Source organism: Mirounga leonina, unplaced genomic scaffold, assembly GCF_011800145.1.
Source record: "Mirounga leonina isolate KUSES-001 unplaced genomic scaffold, KU_Mleo_1.0 Mir_454, whole genome shotgun sequence".
Taxonomy (NCBI): Eukaryota; Metazoa; Chordata; class Mammalia; order Carnivora; family Phocidae; genus Mirounga; species Mirounga leonina.
Genome location: NW_023270763.1, coordinates 20,104,805 through 20,118,806, shown reverse-complemented (window position 1 = coordinate 20,118,806; position 14,002 = coordinate 20,104,805).

The following is a 14,002-nucleotide window of genomic DNA, read 5'->3' as shown; positions in this document are numbered from 1 at the left end:
TTTGACTGGAGCATTTAGTCCATTTATATTCAGAGTAATTATAGAAAGATATGAAATTAGTGCCATTGTATTACCTGTAAAGTCGCTCTTCCTGTAGATTGTCTCTGTTCCTTTCTGGTATTTGTTACTTTTGGTGTCTCGCTCTGCTCAAAGGGTCCCCTTTAATATTTCTTGCAGGGCTGGTTTAGTGTTCACAAATTCCTTTAGTTTTTGTATATCTTGGAGACTCTCTCTCTCTCCTATTCTGAATGACAGCCTTGGAGATGGAAGACTGAGTATCAGTCCTGGAACTCAGATCCTGATGTCCGAACCCCTGATTTTTCCCTTTACAAATACTGTCAAGTGAGACTGGCTATCCTTCGAGCTGTCTTGTTTGGTTTTGAGGCCAGAGGTCCAGCTGTGTCTTCATGTATGTGTCTGGTTCTGTGCCTATCTCTGGAGTTTGAGTAGGGTCTAAGTAAGTACGTACTTGACCACACCCAAACTGTGTGATTTGAGAATGGGCTAGTGGGTCATTTTCCAAGGGAGGTGCTGTCCATACCAGTTCTCTAGGGTTGTTGGGAAGATAAGATATATGTGTGGAGCTGTTGGTTAGTGTAGCAGCTTGCCATAAATAGAGTCTGCTTGAGAAAGAGGCCCACACAGAGGAAAGCAGGACCCCAAATGGGGAGGGTGTCATAGAGTTCCGAAGTCATTATTTGAGCATCTAGATCCAACAGCACCTGAAGTCAGAGCCCCTGGTCTTTATTTTTTGAGCCATTCCATTTCTTGCTTTGCTTAAGCCACTTTGAATTAAATTTCTGTCACTAACAACCCAAACAATTCTGACTAATATGCAAAATAAGTATTTTCTGTGTTATCTTGGATGACTTAGAAGTTACCTCCATTTGATTGACAGATGAGGGAAGGGCAGCTTGAAGGTTCAGGTACTTTGTACAGATCTTACGAGTAGTCAGTGGAAGACTGAGGATTTGAAAATGTTTTTAGTTTTGGTTTCTCCGAGAAACACAAGCACCTATGATTCCAAGTCTCCTTTGGAGATGCTCCGTGCCTGCTGCTCTGTTCCAGAACTGACTCAGCGAGTTGTCGGACTGACTCGAATTGTTTACACAGTCTGTGAACTTGCAGTTTATGGTGTTTTGTAATTTTGTTTTCCCTGCCGTTTCGCTAATACGGCTTTGTGAGCAAACATCGCCTGTGATTTAAATTCACCACAGTAATGAAACGGGCGCGCACACACACGCAGGCACACACGCTCCTTCAGAACGTCCACAGCTTTCTGATTAATCACATGTGTAAAGTGCAGTGTTTACAGGAAATCAGCAGGTGGCAATTAGCATCTTGGAAATTATCTGGGAAACACAACTGGAGCTGCCACTTCAGGACGGAAACATGGCAGTAATCAGCGAAGTGACAGACCCCCTTGGAGCTGGGAATGAGAGGGGCTGGGAGCAGGGGGCTGCCAGGCACACAACAGCTGGTGGGGGCAGCCCAGTGTGGATCACAGACTGTTTGCCAGCCTTGTTCTTTTCCTCCCAGTGCTCAAGAAGCAAGTCTTTGGGTGGAAGTAGTTGAAATAGTTGCCTGGCAGGCAGACCGTCTGAGAACAACCTTTGAAAAACCCTCAGCACCACCACCAACACCACCACCACCATTCAGACCTCGGTCTGTGCACAGCTAGACGCTGGCACTACTGGAGTGGTTGTTAAAATGGGGAACTATTTCCATACCGGTTAGTAAACAGCTACTGTTTTGAGCCTGCTGAGTGGCATTTCACAGCTGCTTTCCCTGGGGAAAACTTTCACCTCTTCAGGAGCCAGTGACCAAATGGTGAAAGCCTGAATCCTGCTCTGGTTTTAAGTCCAGGGTCCATTCTGATGGGTCAGTGCCTGTGCTGTCTGACTGTTAAATATTTCACGTATCACCCCTCAGGAGTTTCGGTGACCACTGCAGAAGGCAGACACAGAGGATGGGCGAACCGGAAGGAGCAGGAACAGAGGACAATGCACAGTGCATTTTATACTCGAGGTGCTCTTCATCCGTAATTGAAAGAATAGATATATTCAATATGTATATGTATGCCTACGTCTAATCATCTTTGTATCTGTATCTATACCTGCACCTAGACCTATGCCTGGACCGTCTACGTCTACATCTGTCTATACCTGTAATTCTCTGTGTTGGAAGGGGCAGTGTTGCCATGCTGTATCATTTGCTAGCAATGTGACCTAGCAGTGAGAATGATGTCAACCATTGGCTCTCCACACTGGCTGCACATTAGAATCACCTCTTGGAGCTTTTGCAAACTGCCGATGCTTGGGCCCCTCCTACGGAGATTCTGGTCCTGTGGATCCAAGATGACGTCCAACCATCAGAATTAAAAAAAAACCGAAACAGAAACGCTCCTCAGATGATTTTAAGGTGCCACTGAGTGCCCCTAAAACCTTCTAAGCTTCCACTTCTTTAAGTAATGAGCATAAGTGCCCATTTTGCAGGATTAGTGAGATAATGTATGTAAGGCTTTTAGCAGAATTTGGGGCAAAACCACCCTATACATGTTAGTTTCATTGATAATTAATATTCGGTACTTTAAAAAGCAGCTTTTATTATTTTTTTTAATTACGTGGATAACAGGTAAACTCATCCCAGTTATAAACAGTTCATATCGAGTAAAAAGTGATGGCGAGTATCCTTACACCTTATGTGCACAGAGGCAAACACTCTTAGGTTCCCAGGTGTATCCTTCCTGAAATTTACCTTTGCCTTTACTTACAAAAACGTTCACCTTTGTGTAAGTCTCTAATGATGTAAATAGAACCATTTGCATTGTTTGGTGACTTCCTTTTTTCACTTAGGAATAGGTCTATATATCTCAGAGATCTCTCCATGTCGGTAAATACAGGTCTGCCTTGTTATTTTAACGATTACATCCATCACATGAACAGTGGAGGCACCATAAGTTACTCAACCGCTCCCCATACTAGTGGGCATTTTACGGAGTTTCCAAATTTTTACTCTTCCATAAAAATCTGCAGCAAACACTTTTGTAAATGTGCCTTTGTGTGTGGGGGTGTTGGAGGAGTTTTCTTTAGATTATCCCTACAATCGATAGTGCTGGGTCAAAGCATGCATTTTACTTTGCAGGTAATATGATGTTAAATTCTGCCTAATTGCTCTCCAAAAAACTGTGCCAATTAGCATTCTTAATGATGAATGAGCGTGCTTGCTTTCCATCTCTTTTATTTCCCCCAGTTTTTTAAGGGAGATATTTTTGTTTTAGGAATGGACAGCCCATAGCTGGGTAGCAGGACTTAAAGAGTCTCTGTCTTTTCCTTTTCCCTAATGACAGTGAGCACTTTTCATGTGCATATTGGCACGTGAAGTTTCTGTTCAAGTATTTCACCTTTTAAGAAGGTGGGGCTTTGTGCCTTTTGCATTTTGGTGTATGGTCCATTTCAAATTCATTTTTACATATGCAGTGAGGCAGAGGTGGAGATTCTTTTATATTTTTTTCCTGTATGGCTGTTCATTTGTTCCAGCATCATTTGTTAAAAATTCTCTTTCTTTTGCATTGACTTGGCACCTTTGTTGAAAATGAGTGGATTGAATATGTGTAAGTCTTGCTGGACTCTATTCTGGTCCATTGATTAGCCTCTCCTTACTTTGAGTCTTTGTCTTTTAATTGGAGATTACTGATGTAGTTTGTTGACTCCCTTCCATTGTCCGAATTTTAAAATCAGGCCCAGTCTTTCCTAGTGACAGCAAGGGATAAGAAAAGCAAATAAGAGAACTGTCTGACTGCTAGAAAGCCAGTTCACAAACACATCAGGAGACTGAGCCCAGATTTTTACTTGTGCTGGTGTTGCCTGCCACTGATCAGTGGCCATCAGGTAACAGAATTAGGCAACCTGGCTTTACCAGCATTTGCTACCTAAGTTATGACCGTGTCAGTGAAAGATAAACAGGGCTACAACCTCAGCCCAATTCCAAGCCCATCTCCCACTCCTATCCTTTGCTAACAGCACAAAAACCTCCCAAACTATGCCCCAGACCCTCTGCCGAAGTGGATAGACCCATATACAGTTCTGCCTATAATCACTGTTTATTCTCTCCACTTTATTGGCATGTGACTTCTGTAATTGTAGTATCATTAACAAGAAGAGGAGACCCTCTGTATCAGTTTGCTAGGGCTGCCCTAACAAACTTACCATAGACTGAGGGGCTTAAACAACAGATATTTATGTTTTCATGGCTCTGGAGTCTGAGATCAAGGTGCTGGCAGAGTTGGTTTCTTCTGAGAGTCCTGTCTCCTTGCATCTTCACATGGTCTTCCTTTTCTTACAAGGACACCAGCTATATTGGATTAGGGTTACCTTAATGACCTCATTTTAACTTATTCACCCCTTTAAAGACCCCCATCTCCAAATACAGCCACATTCTGAGGTCCTGGGCTCTAGGGCTTGAAAATGTGGTTTGGGAGAGGACACAATTCAGAGACAGTAACACTCTTTAATGGAGTGGTCGGACATGGGCTGGCCCCATTCAGTCACAGGAGACTCCCTGCTGTACTTGGCTGGACTCAGTTATGATTTCTGCTCACCTCACTCCTGTGGCCCCAAGAATATACAAATACAACCCTCTGTTCCCTCTTCTCCTAAGGGCCTCCCTGAATTCCCAATTTAATTTTATTGCTGTTAACATGGCATACATAATATATCCAAACCCTTTGTAAATTTATTTCTTAAATTAATGTATTTCTCTCCTTTAGTGCAATAGATTTACCTTTTGATCAATTTACCTTTTAAGAGTTTTGCTTCCCTTTTTTTCCATCCTGTTTTATATTTTCTATTTATTGTAATTCCTTGTTCTTTGCCTGCCGCCCCCCCCCCCCCCTTTCTCCTGCATATTGTTACATTGATTGAGTTTCTTTGGTTCATTTTTTCCATATTGGGTTTTGGAAATTATAGTTCTTACTCCATTTTTCAGTGGTTGCCCTAATATTTTAACACATTAAAAAATCATTACTAAATTAGAACACAAATATGAGAAAAAAAGCTGAGCAATACAGAAAGGCATAACAGGAAAAGCGAAAGTCTTTCACTTCCACCTCTCATTCCACTCCCCAGAATAATCTATTTTTTAACCATTTCCCTTTTTTTTTTTTTTTAAGATTTTATTTATTTATTTGACAGAGATAGAGAGAGGAGGAACACAAGCAGCGGGAGTGGGAGAGGGAGAGCAGGCTTCCCGCCGGGGAGGGAGCCCGATGTGGGGCTCGATCCCAGGACCCTGGGATCACGACCTGAGCCGAAGGCAGATGCTTAACGACTGAGCCACCCTGGCGCTCCTTAACCATTTCCCTTTTTAAGTATTCTAGTTGTTGCTTTCTTAACTTAATAATTTTATACTTTTACTTTTTTGTTTATCATACACAGGCAGTATTTATTGATGCTCGATTTTGAAAGTTAAGGAATGATCTTATTTAAAATCCCACCCCCAAATCTAACTAGCTACCTTTTTATTTGTAGTTCTTGTAGCGATCATTCCTATAAATATGATCTTTAAAATTTAATTTCTTCTTCTGTTATCTTTAGACAGTATCTCTTGGTACTATCAAAGCTGTGCAAAGGTAGTGCTCTTAACAATTTTTTACTTCCGTCTGCCTCCCAAATTCTGTGTATCGCAACGTTGATAACATTTACATTTTGCTAATAGGTTTAGCACAGAAATTGAAAATGAATAAACACCACTTATAATGTTATGATAACATAAATATCTTTCATTGCAGAGCCAAGTAGGTATGATAGGACAAATTGAAGAGAAAACACAATCTTATGTTGTGAAACTGCAGGCTCGAAGCTTAGTGTTCCAGGGTATCAGGGTGCAACAGACACATAGAATCCTCAGAATCAGTTGCTCAGAATCGCCTCACACTTTAGTTGGCTTCAAATTTGATCCTAACTTTCTTATATGGCTTTTTTTTGGTCCTGGAATTTCTAATTTCCTTCCCCACCTCCTCCCCTGCCCACAACCCAAGAAGCATGTCTTTGTGACTTCTCTAAGATTGATCGTATTTCCGACTGAGATTCCTAACTCCACTTTCTTTATATGTAAAGACATCTGCCCCAGAACTCCTAGGACGCCCAGCTTGGGTGTAAACGAGGTGCTGCACAGATGGCCAGGAGTTCCCCTTCTTGTACTCTGAGGGGCACCTGGGTGGCTCAGTCGGTTAAGCTTCTGACTCTTGATTTTGGCTCAGGTTGTGATCTCAGCGTCCTGAGATTGAGCCCCACATTGGCCTCCATGCTCAGCATGGAGTCGGCTTCAGATTCTTTCTCTCTTTCCCTCTGCCCCTCCCCATTGCCACCCTCCCACGCCCCCGGCTTTATAAGAGGTCAGTTTTCTAAATTCTTAAATGTCTGAAAAAATAACTTTGTTACATTTTGTGCATAGTTTGGCTATTCATAGATTTATATTTTTCCACCTGGCAGAACATTTTCTCACATTATTTCCTTTCTTATTTTATCCCCTCTGTTCTCTCTGTTCCTTCCTTCTCGAGCTACTGATAGACCAATGGTGGAATCTCTATATTTATTCTCTATTTCTCTGAACTGGGTTTACCTTAGACTTTCAATCTTTTGGTCCTTTTGTGATTCATTCTGGGAGTCTCTCAGCTTGATCTCTGAGATCATAAATTCAGACTTTACTCCATGATGTTATGCTGTCCTTATATTGAGATATCCTAAATGATAGCAAGCATGGTTTTTAAAATCTTTTTTTTTTTAAAGTTAATTTATTTTTAAGTCCTCTCTACGTGTGGGGCTTTGAACTCATGGCCCTGACATCAAGAGCTCCATGCTCTTCTGAATGAGCCAGCCAGGTGCCCCAGTTTTAAAAATTTCTTTAAAAAAAAAAATTATTTATTTGTCCTGGAATTTCTAATTTCCTTCCCCACCTCCTCCCCTGCCCACAACCCAAGAAGCATGTCTTTGTGACTTTTCTAAGATTGATCGTATTTCCGACTGAGATTCCTAACTCCACTTTCTTTATACGTAAAGACATCTGCCCCAGGACCCCCAGAGAGAGGGAGAAAGAGCACAAACAGGGGAAGCTGCAGGCAGAGGGATAAGCAGGCTCCCCGCTGAGCAGGGAGCCCAACGTCGGACTCGATCCCAGGACCCCGGGATCATGACCTGAGCCGAAGGCAGATGCTTAACTGACTGAGCCACCCAGGCGTCCTGTTTTTTAAAATTTCTAAGTAATTAAATTACTAATTTTTTTTAACGTGACTTTTTAATGTAAGTGATTTCTTGTTGGGTATATATTTTTTAAAGATTTATTTATTATTTGAGAGAGAGAGAGAGTGGGGGAGTGGCAGAGGGGCACTGCAGACTCCCTGTTGAGCACAGAGCTGGACTTGGACTCGGGGCTCCCTCTCACTATGCTGAGATTACCCCCTGAGCCAAAATCAAGAGTTGGTCGCTTAACCGACTAAGCCACCCAGGCACCACTCTTATAGAATATTTCTGAAACTATCAATTAAATGATTTTAATGTTTTCTTTTACTTCTTCAACTAATTATTTTTAGGGTTTTTTTTTCCTCTTTCATGAAATTGGTGCTATTTCTTTCATGGCACTGGTTTTCTTCTTAGGCTGGACTAGAGCTTAAAGTCTAGATTCCACATAATTTTCTTTTGGAAGTTCACAGACATTGCTTTTCTGCCTTCTGATATTCAATGTTAAATAGTCGGATGATAGGAATATTTTTTTCTTCTATGGGTAACTGGTTTTACATTTTTTATTTCTTAGAATTTCTTGGAGCTTCTAGGTTATTCTTTTTGTCAGCTGAAAGATAAAGACACCTTCGGAATCACCAGATATTTGGGAAATAACATTATTAAGAGGTTGGGAGCAATTTGAATAAACTGAAAAATCAAGACACAAGGAAATGGGAAAATAAGAAATATGGAAAAGAAAGACCTTAAGATAAGCAAAACTCATATTTTAATAGTCATTAGACAAGAAATAACATTCAAAAAACATTTTACAGGCTGACATGAGAAGCAACCATTAAAGATCTTAAAAAGAGCACACTGCTATAAAAAATTCAAGATACATTAAATCATTGAAAAGACACCATTGAACATAACATCTGTGATGGTTTGTCCCAGCATGCTGCATAAAAAGAACAAAAAGGAAAGAAAAGATACTATGAGAGAAAAGTTAGGAGGTAGGAAAGATAAATCTGGAAGCCCCTGGAAGACAATGTGACCAGTAGTTTCAAATTCATGAGGCAAAATAATTTTGAACTGAAAATTTTAGGATCTGCTAAACCAGCATTTGAATGTGAGATTCTCTTTCGGCTTGAACAGGGATGAGAGTTCTCATCTGTGAACTTGGGGTTTCTTGTCAGTCTGCTGGAAAAATCTGTTTTTATACCTGTGGGACCTTTCTTCAGTGTGTATTTTGGGCTCTCCTTTTCCTCTGTTTTTATTAAATAAAAAAAAAAACTTTTTATGTTTCAGAAACAGAACTCCTCAAAATATCTGTTTTTAAAAAATTATTTATTTATTTATTTTTGAGAGCGCGTGAGCGAACACATGAGCTGGGGGGAGGGGCTGGGGGGAGGGAGAGAAAGAATCTTAAGCAGGCTCCACACCCAGCATGTAGCCCCACGCGGGGCTCTATCCCACGACCCTGAGATCATGACCTGAGCCGAAATCAGGAGTCAGATGTTTAACTGACTGAGCCACCCATGCACCCCAAAATCTCTGGTTTTTAAAATATTAACAGTTCTGAAACTATTTTATGTTTATCTTAATAAAGAAATGGATTGTGGATAATGAGAGATAAGTTTCTCACTGTTAGAAAAGGGGAAAATGTGGAAGAAGGAAAGGCTAGAATACACCCAGTGGTGTTGGATTGGGATTGGATCCATCAGTGTGAAGTCATGGTTTTAAATATTGGTAGATAAATGCTAGAAATAGATGTACTGTGTATATGTCTGTTTGTCTATCTCTGAAGTAATGACACCCCAGTAACTAACAATGAACATACCTAGTACCCATATCATGGTGTCTAAATACCATTCTCCCAATCAAAAGAATCAAAGCTTGTTTTTTAAAAATTAATTTATTTGGGGGAGGGGGAGAAGGGCAGAGAGAGGGAGAGAGAGAATCTCAAGCAGACGCCCCGCTGAGCGCAGAGCCTGACAGGGCTTGATCTCATGACCCTGAGATCATGACCTGAGCCGAAATCAAGATTCAGACACTCAACCAACTGTGCCACCCAGATGCCCCCGGTAAATAAACATTTATGATGTTTAAATCTTCATGTGGGTTGTAACTTTGTCATTATCAACATAAACCTTTTCACTGTAAAATCTTCATGTTGTTAATCTAATCTCATAGTTATGTGGATCATGATTTCTTTTTTCATCTGTATTTTCTTTTTTTTAAAAGATTTTATTTATTTATTTGAGAGAGAGAGAATGAGAGACAGAGAGCATGAGAGGGAGGAGGGTCAGAGGGAGAAGCAGACTCCCTGCCGAGCAGGGAGCCCGATGCGGGACTCGATCCCGGGACTCGATCCCCGGACTCCATCCCGGGACTCGATCCCGGGACTCCATCCCGGGACTCCATCCCAGGACTCCAGGATCATAACCTGAGCCGAAGGCAGTCGCTTAACCAACTGAGCCACCCAGGCGCCCCCTGTATTTTCTTTTTTAGTGCTCTAATTTATTGCCTATTCATTCACTTCAGCCAATACACTTTCCTAAGATTCTGCCCTCTTTTTCTGTGTTATCCAGAGCAGTCAAGAGAGACATGACCATTTTGAGACAGATTCTGTTAGCTCTAACAGGATGATTTCCTCTACTTCTCCATCTGTCCAACTAACATTTTACCTTGTGAAATGTTCCTGGATTTCTCAGGTAGAGCTAGTTACTCCCTCCAGTGTGTATATATAATACTTTGTGTGTATTTCTAGAATAGTCTTTAGCATATTTATCAGATTAAATTTTAATGATTTCTGCAATAAAGATGTCCCATTCTCTGTAGTTTTGAACTTCCTGAGGCCAAGGATGTCCCCACAGTCTGTATATTGGCTTCTCCTTATGGATCACTTCAGTTTTCACCTTGTGATACAGTTAAAGCCGGACTTGGGGTTTCTTTACATCCCCTGAAAGAGAAATTGCACTTCCCTAAGCATTAGTAAGCAATGCAGATCTTACTGAAGATTTCGTAGGGAAACAACAGAGAGTTTTGCACGACACTTCATACACACACAACTTCAAAAAATGCTTTCCGCAACGTGTCTCCAAGTTGTTTCTCTTTGGCCTAAGCTTCCAGAGCATCAGGCTCCAGCCACCCTCTCTCCTTCACCTTCCTTGAGAATTGTCCTCTCTTCCTCTATCTCAAGATCTGACAAGTTAGATCCCTCCTAGCTTTTGTATCCAAACTTGTAAACCACAGCCATTTATCACTACTGGTTTCACATTTGCCAGAGACCAGTTTAGAAGGATACAAATAGCTTGCTTTTAGTAAACAAAAAAGTCCTTTGGTTACCACCTACTTTAGAGTGGGGTCATGTGATTTATTTTATTTTTTTTTTTTGAGAAGGGTCATATTTGCCGTTTGGTGGCTTGTCACAATGTATCGTGTTTTCAGGCAGGGTTACATTCCCTGCTTCATGGATCCTCAGCAGACCCCTTCCTGGATCCTCAGCAGAGCCCCCCTGGAGAGCTGTCGTGAATGTCAAAGAAGCCAAAACTGCAAGGTTAAGGGATTTGTCTTAAACCACCTCCATCTCAGTGGGAAAGGCAGGACTGGAATGAGGTCTTTTGAGTTCAACTTCAGTGCTGTTTCTCTTATCTTTAGTGGGCACACATTTCTCAGGCTACAACCCTCCAGTGTGCAAACACGTCACCTCCTTTGATTTTGATACCCCAGCTTGGTTTCTATTCTGAGTCCCACTGTGTGGAAGGTGGGAAAGTAATCTTAGTCAATTTGAACTAAATTCTTTTAATTCTAGCTTTTCTCAGTCAGTTCCAGTTACTCTCAGTCAGTTCCTCATTTTCTTTCTCCCACTGGTGTCTGTGTTCGACGGGGGCTTAACACAGTTCCTCAGCATTGATGAACCCACCCACTCTTATCTGTCCCATCTGGCATCCACGAGGATGGCTCATGTTTATCTATTCCCCGTTTCCTTTGTGTCATCCTTGGCCTCGAGTCCACCATCCAACCCTCAGCTATCCATATATCCTTCCTGAGTGGAGGTTGGGAGGGGAGAGAATCAGATGGGGATGCAGAGCAGGGCAGGAGGGACCACAAGGGGGAGTCTTGGTTGTGGTGATAACAACTCACAGATTTTTATCCTGGATTTGCTGCTTCACATTTGTTTGTTTTTCTTTCAAAGATTTATTTACTTATTTGAGAGAAAGCGTGCATGAGTGAGGGGGCGGGGCAGAGGGAGAGCAAGAGAGAATCTTAAGCACACTTCCCTGCTGAGCATGGAGCCCTATGTGGGGCTCCATCTCACGATCCTGACCTCATGACCGGAGCCGAAATTAAGAGCCAGACGCTCAACCAACTGAGCCACCCAGGCGTCCCTCTGATTCACCTTTGTGACTTTGAGCAAGCCACCTACCTTGTGTTGGGTTTCAGCCAGACTGGAAGGGGGTTTGGGAGGCCCTGACTTTCAACCTGGTTTTACCATGCACTGGCTAATGAGACGGAGTGCATGTTTCACAGCCCCCCAGTCTCCATTCTCTCACCTACAAAAACACAGCTTGCCCCATGGGGGTTTGCAGAGGATTCAATGAACAAGTGGGTACATTTTGAGTCCTTTAAGAAGTTAAATATATGGATGGAAAATGAATGTGTAAAGATTGGGAGATATCTTCTCCTAGCCTGTCTTTCAAGGGCTTTCTGACATAGTCAGGCTTCCTGGTAAGGAAGCCGGGGGCTTCTGTGAATGGGTTGTTTTTTTTCCACTGGGACAGTGATCCTGCTCCTTGAAGCGATTCTTGTGGGTGCCAGTCCAAAAGCTAACAGCAGAGGGCAGCCTGTGCCCAAAAATGACAGGACTCTCCTGCAGGCTTCCTGGAGTTCTAAGAATGCATGGCCAAGGATTATGATAAAATGCATGTAGGGTCCATTAATATTGGAATCTGGGAGTGCGGCTCAGGATCACTATTTGTTTTTGCTCTATATAGTTCTTTAAAATTATTGTTTTGAAAGGAACACACACACACTTGGTTAAAAAAATGAGAAGTGTACAGGAGTTTACAAAAGACTCCTGATAGCACCTATTAGACCTACACAGCCCATCCCTGCCTCACACCTTTCACATCTCTGACCTCGAATCTTGCCCTCTGCCCTGACTCTAGCCCATTTTTGCAAGCCTACCTTTGCCCTTGCTGTTCCCTCTCCCCAGAAGACTTTTCCTATAGATATCAAGGAAGCTCATTCCCTCACCTCCTTCAGATTGTTATTCAAATGTAACCTTCTCTGGCTTTCTGTGTAATAGCTCATCCCCTCTCAGTCCCCCCTCCCCTCATTTAAATGGTGCCTGGAACATGGTGACATGTTATTATTGCTCCCCAGAGTGCTTATTACTCTTGCTCAGACAACATATTGTACTTCGTTATTATTAACCCTAGAATGCAAGCTTCATGAGGACAGGAACATTTTTCATCTTCTTTTCATTGATATATCGTCAGTGCTTAGAACAATCTTACACATGATAGTTGAATGAAGCTTCATGATGACTCTACTTCTGGAAGGCACCCTTAGGAGAATATGATGAAATGAATTAGCATCTTTTATCTGCCCATTCTGGAATTCTGGGATTTGGCTATTTGGGCCAGGCTCTGCTGGGTGGTTTTTCTGTTCTAGGCCAGGCGTGGCTGATCTCGGCTGGACTTGTGTCTGTCCACACGAGTCCACTGAGGCACCTTGATTTTCCTCCACATGGCCTCTCATCCCATAGCAGGCTGGCTGGCTCGGGCTCATCACATAGTGGCTTCCAAGCACAGTGGAATTGGCAATTCCCAATGTACAAGTGCTATTAAAACTGCTGTGTGTCACATTTGCTATCATTCCTTTGGCCTAAGCAAGTCATATGACTAACCCACATTCTTGGCGGGAGGAGTTGCGAAGTCACATCGAAAAGGGCAGGAGAAGAATTTCAGGCCATTTTTGCAATCTACCATGAAAAATATGATACAATTGTCCTTTAAAAAGGTAATATCCCACCAATAGTATGTTAAGGTACCTATTTCTCCAACTCGTTGTGGACTCTATATTACCACATTAAAAGAAAAAAGATTTCATTAACCAGATAGGTGAGAAAGTAGCATATTATTTGCTCAGAATTTAGAAGATATCCCTGGTAAGAGGCAGAGCCTGACCTCTAGATACAGGCTCTCCCCTGGCTTGCAATGCCTGCCCACTGTGAGGAGGGTGATCAGCGCTGCCCTTGACTCTGGGCTCAGCCCTGTGACTTGCTTTAGTCAATGGGGTATTTGCAGATGTGATGTAAGCAAAGGCTTCAAATCGGCTCAGCACTTGCTGTCTCTTATACCTTGCTGAAAGGACCCAGCAGAGGCAGTCCAGATCAGCTGACAGCCAGCTGACACCCGGACATGTGAACAAGCCCAGCCAAGATCCACAGAGCTGCCTGGCTGCCCCTCTGCTGACCCCAGGTGTGTGTGTTAATTGTTCCCATCTCAGTGGTTTTCCCTGTTGCTTTATGAGTTTAGAGCATAGTACTATGGGACTCTATGATGCTGGGTTACAGAGAAGCCCACTTAGATCCCAGGGTCTCCAGGCCTTGCGGAGCCCCTGTAGGTCCCTCGACCTGTGGGTTTGGGCACTGTGTGGGAGCATCCTATACAAAACTGGTTGTCCCTTCCTAGTCTCTTGTAGTTTCTCCAGCTCTGGAAAGCTCCGATGGTGCGGTGGCTGTTTGACTGGGTTAGAAAAATCTTCATAGTTGTCAA